Source organism: Nelumbo lutea, chromosome 2, assembly GCF_056320005.1.
Source record: "Nelumbo lutea isolate HS-2025 chromosome 2, American lotus-T2T, whole genome shotgun sequence".
NCBI classification, from domain to species: Eukaryota; Viridiplantae; Streptophyta; class Magnoliopsida; order Proteales; family Nelumbonaceae; genus Nelumbo; species Nelumbo lutea.
In genome coordinates, this window is record NC_142685.1 from 85,007,908 (window position 1) to 85,013,907 (window position 6,000).

The window sequence follows — 6,000 nt, forward strand, 5'->3', positions numbered from 1 at the left end:
TGGTCAAAGAGTTTATTGGTTGGAATTAATATTGAAGAGGATCAAGTGAGAGATTTGGCAAATTCCCTAGGCTGCGAGAAAGGTGAGTGGCCAATGAAATATTTGGGTTTACCCCTTGGAGATAACCCCTTAGATCTGTAGCTTTTGGTCCCCGGTAGTGGAAAGGATTGAGAAATGGTCGGCGACATGGAAAAGGAACTATATCTCATTGGGGGGGGGGGGAGAATAACTCTAATTAAATTCACTTTAGCAAATCTCCCAGTGTACCACATGTAGTGTTTAGGATGCCACAAGGGATAGTGAGGAAAATTGAAAAAATCATGAGGGATTTCCTCTAGGAGCTTGGGAAAAGAAGAATGAGCATTTGGTTAGACGGGAAAATGTGAGGAAATTGAAAGAGGAAGGGGTTTTTGGAATAGAGAATGCTAGACTCAAGAACCAGGCTTTGATTAGCAAATGGCTTTGGAGGTTTCCAAAAGAAAATGAGAAATTATGGCATAGAGTGGTTGTAAGCATTCATGGCATGTTGAGCAATGGATGGGATGCTAGATGTCTTCATAGGGCTAACTTGGCTGCTCCTTGGAAGGCCATCCATGATGTTCTCCCTACATTCCTAAATTTTATCAGGTATGACTTGTCTACTAGTAGCAAAATCAGATTTTGGGAAGATGTGTGGATTGGGGATATTCCTTTGGGTGAGAAATTTCCTTCTCTTTATGACATGTCTAGGTTTAAAAGTAAGCCTATTTTTGAGTTCCTAAGTCACCCATCTCACCTTCTAGGGTTGAATTGGAACTTCAGATTTAACAGGAAACTTAGAGAGTCTAAACTTCTGGTAGTGTCTGAGTTGTTAGGATTGTTGAGTTCAGTTTGTTTGGGGGAAGGTGGTTTAGATTCTAGAATTTGGTGTCCTAACGTTGAAGGGTCCCTTTCTTCATTTGATGGTTGCCACACAATCTTCTTCTCATTTTCCAATCAAAGAAATTTGGTGCCCTCCCATCCCCCCTAAAGTTGGTGCTTTTTATTGGGAAGTTTCTCATGGTCATATTAACACCTTTGGTGTTCTTTAAAGAAAAATGCCAAACTGGTGCTTATCCCCTAACTAGTGTGTCTTGTGTAAATTGAATGGTGAGACTATTTTCCACCTTCTTATATCTTGCCCTTCTGTCAGTTTTATTTGGAATTGGTTTACTTCCCTTTTTGGGTGCAGGTGGTCCTCTCCTGACAGGGTGGAAGGCTTATTCAACCCTAATGGTATTAGTGGTATGACAAGGCGGTGAAGGATTCTTTGGAGATGCACTGGAGCAGCAATACTTTGGACCATCTGGAAGGAAAGTAACAATAAGATATTTGAAAGTAAAGAAAAATGCAAGGAAGCTTTAGTTGAAACAATAACATTGTGGGTGGCTCATTGGGTAAAAAGTTTGAAGTTGTTTTCAGCTTTCAAGGTTGAAGATTTTTTCAGGGTTTGGGGACTTATTGTTGCTTCATCATCTATGAGACGACAATTTGTTGAGACTTGGTCCCCTCTAATAGAGGGTTACAAGAAGCTAAATTTTGATGGGATTTGTGTGGGTAACTTGGGCCCTTCAGGTATTGGGGGGCCATTAGAGACGAAAATGGTTCCATCATTGCTCTTTACTCTGGTCCGGTGGAGGTAGGTGATGTGACAAGGGTAGAATTTCTAGCTATAGTATATGGGCTTGAGAAGGCTAAAGAGTTGGGGATCAATAGACTAATCATCGAGGGAGATTCTAAAACTGTGATAAAATGGTTGCAGAAAGGGGAAGGGGTGACATGGCAGTTGAAGAATGAATTCAAAAGATTTAAATGGATGTCAAGGAACATGTCAATTCAGGTGAGATTGGTAAGGAGATCTGCCAACAGTTTGGCAGATAGCTTAGCAAAGCAAGGGGTTCACAGAACAAATATGTTTTGGGCACACTTGTAATTTGTACTGGATCAACTTACTATGCTGATTTCTTTTGTGTCTTATTGTTGTATCCTAAAGTATTTTAATAATAAAAGTTTCAAAGTTATTGATAAAAAAACTATGAGAAGGCTTAATCTTGGTTGTTTTGAAAGGAAATGAAGGAATTTAAGGCTAAATTTAGATGAGTGGGTTATTTTGAGAATTTTGGACTCAATGAGATGTTCTTCGTTGCTTAGGCTACAATTTCTTATGAACCTTTGTAATAAACATCAAATTAAAATCTTTGTTAATCGAAAGGTTAAACAAGGGAATTTTGAGTTAAAATTTGACGTGTAGGTATGGATTATGATGAGGAGTCTAGTACATGGTTCAGTATGAGAAATAATTTGTTGATCTTAGTTGTCTAGTTTCATTCACTCAAGGCCGTCAAAATGGAATTTTGACATTTTTATAGTTGATTGTCATAAATTTGAGGTAAGATTTCGGGTTGCTCATATCCTAGTATCCTTAAAACAATAGATATGTTGTATTTGGTTTTGTGGAGTTAGTGTTTCGAACATTGTGTAGATCAGACTATTAGAGAGAAAGTTGGTGTGATGAATAGTGGATCTTTGGAGCTTGCTCATGAAATTCAATGTGTAATTAAGTTATAGTTTCCTAAGTTTAGGGATTGTATTTGATCAGGGTACTACAACCTATATAGCGTCAGATGTTGATTTCAGTGTTCTTGTTATTTTTTTAAGTTTATTTGTATAGTTTATACACGAGAGGGGATTGTGGGTTTCAGAAAGTCTCAAGTTGGTCTGGTTATGTTTCCTAGTTTTAACATATTAAAAGAGGGTAAAAAGATGTACGGTGAAGGTACTAAGCAAAAATTAGGTGTTGACACCCCTTTCCTTTTGTCTCCAAGACTTCTCTGGGACTTTTGAGAACATGTAACAAGGGAAGCTTCAATACCAGTATGGGTAAATATGCATGAAGACTATGTAATGATGAATTTGATGACTTGTATCCAAACATTCCATGAGTTAGAACTTAGACTTCTTTCAAGGAAAATTTTCGTAATGTAATGAAATTCCAGACTATCTATAGCTTTCTTTTAGTAAAGTTTTATCTTTATGCAAATCCTAAGTAGTTTCATTCCAATACCTACAATACTTATGATTTCAATCTCATATCATAGTTTAATATTTATTGTTTTCTCATATATAATAAAACACATACTACCACAATATTGTCTTCAAGCTAAAAATAAAGAGGCACATACCATGAATACCATGAACAAGAAAACAATAATACCAACCCAAGAGGGTATATATTACCCATTAGACATAAGCTACCTATAATCCAAATATGAAAAGGTAAATCACTTGCAACAAATTAATGGCATAGAGACAAGTGACACTACCATAAAATACACAATTGAGATACCACCTGTCCCATGGATTTTCTAGGAAATAATCAACATAGCCAAGGAATAAATGGAAGAAATAAATGTCTCAGAGGTGCCAGAAGACAAAAGACCCGTGTTCATATCCACAAACCTCACTACGAATGAAAAAGTAGACCACATCCAACTCTTAAAAGAATCTAGCTTAGCTTACTCACTATACCTAGATCCTATTGTATGTCCAATAAAGCAACCTCCATGGGTTTTCCACCTTGACATCTATCTCAAAATAAAGGAAGAGATAGAGAAACTACTTAAAGTAGGACACATCAAGCCATTTGCACATTCATAGTGGCAAGCCAATATAGTACTAGTAAAGAAGAAGAATGGACATATTCAAAACATATCCACAACACAATTTTCCCTACTTATATTACACAATAAATTAATAACAAACAACATCTTGTAGGTGCGATGTTGATTTCCATGATCTTAATAAGGCTTGCCCAAAGGATGAGTTCCCCTTGCTAAATATCAAACTCCACCATGGGCCATGAAATGTTTTCCTCCTTAGATGCCTACATCAGTTACAACTAGATCCTCATAAATCATGTGGACGCAATTGCATACAATCTTCAAAAATCTAATGAACAACTTTTATTACATGGTAATTCCCTTTAGTCTGAAGAACATAGGAGCTACATATCAAAGAGTATTGACATGCATTTTCCTTGACATGTTGCATAACGAAATTGAGTGTTACATATAGATGACATGGTGATTAAAACAAGGAAGTGGGAAGTACGACAATGTTCACTAGATACAAGGAGAATAACTTAAGGTTAAACCCCATGAAGTGCACATTTAGAGCAAAAACAACAAAAATCTTAGGTTATAGAGTTGATAATAAGGGAATTCACCCAATGAAGCCAAGGTAAAAGCCATATTAAATATCACACACCCAACACCAGACAACCAACTGAAAACCTTCATTGGCAAGACTTCTTATTTGAGAAGATTTATCCCAAGACTAGCACCCTCAATGGATTTAACAAAGAAAAAAGTGTCCCTTGTATGGGAAGAATAACACGAGAAAGCCTTCCTTAGAATCAAACAAGTATTCACCAATGCCCAAATCATGGTATACTAGAAGAATTAAAACCTTTCCTTGTCCTCACCAATGCCCAAATCATGGTACCACTAGTTGATGGGAAACCTTTCCTTGTCTATATTGTGGCCAACCTTGAAGCCATAGGATGCCTTTTGGTGCAAGAAGACTATGATTCTATAGAAAGACCTATCTTCTATGCCAACAAAGTTTTATGGGGAGTAGAGTTAAACTACTTAGATATGGGAAAGCAATGTTTAGCCCTTGTGTTTGAATTGCAAAAGTTTTAACATTATCTTTTATGCCATTAAACCCTGTTGATTAGCAAGTGTGGCCCTATCAAATACTTTGTTGACAAATCACTTAGGCGTCTAGTACAATGGTTAATGTAACTTGGTGAGAAATTTTCATTAGGTGTGTACCCCCAAAAGAAATTAAGTTCTAAGCCTTTGGAGATTTTTTAGCCATGTTCCTCATTGTAGACACCATAGAAATACGTGAAGAGATACCAAGAGAAGTGTTTGAGATTGCAAGCATAGAAGATGTAGAGTGGAAATTGTACTTTGATGGAGTAGTGATTGTGGAAGGAGGAGGTGCTAGTGTCATCCTATAATCCCTAGATAGTACCAAAATAGCAATAGCCCTCAAATTACAATTCACAAGATCACATAATGCAACTGAATATGTGGCAATACTCGTTGGTCTTTTGTTAGCTCGAGAAATGGGAGTAAAGCATTAGCAATGTCTAGTAATCTAGTAGTCAAGTGGAGAGATGGCAATGAAGGAAATTACACTATCACCATACAAACACTACTCAACTAGCTCTACCAATACATAAAAGTCAATTTTCAACACATAAAAAGGACCAAAAATAGATTCATGGACTTACTAACCGCACTAGGTTTGTGGATACAATTTGAAGGAGCTAAGGCTGCGATCTCTATAACTAAGAAGGTACAATTAACTCCTGAGAACTTGGCACACCTAGTGGAACACACTGAGGGAGATAGAATGAGAGGACGACGCCTGGGGGCTGAGGAGAGCAAAAGAGTTTTAGAGGAAGTGCATGCTCAATGCTACAAAAACTAGTTAACCATATTTTATAGAAAGTTGTAAAGATTAGGCTATTATCAGTGAGAAAAGAAGAAACAAGCTAAATATAAGCAAGATGATTATACTAAATATTTGCCCATGTTTAACAAAAATAATGCTTACACAACACAACAAATTGGAGGCCACCATATATAGTCTACCTAAGTGAAGGAACCCTATATGAGGATCAAAAGAATACAAAGGCCTTAACCTACAAAGCCAAAAGATACTGCATTATAGATGGGACTTAGAAGGTCCTTTATAAATAGACCTCTATGATTCCTATGAGAGAGGAAGAAGCACAAGAAGCCCTAACCCTAACTAGGAGCTCGCGGCTCACCAAGGTCAACATGCCCTATGTGACCATATAATCTAATTGGGATTATATTGGCCAACTATGTTACAGGACACTATAGTACATGTGAAGAAGTGCAGGAAATGACAAATCCAAGACCCATATATATACATATATATATG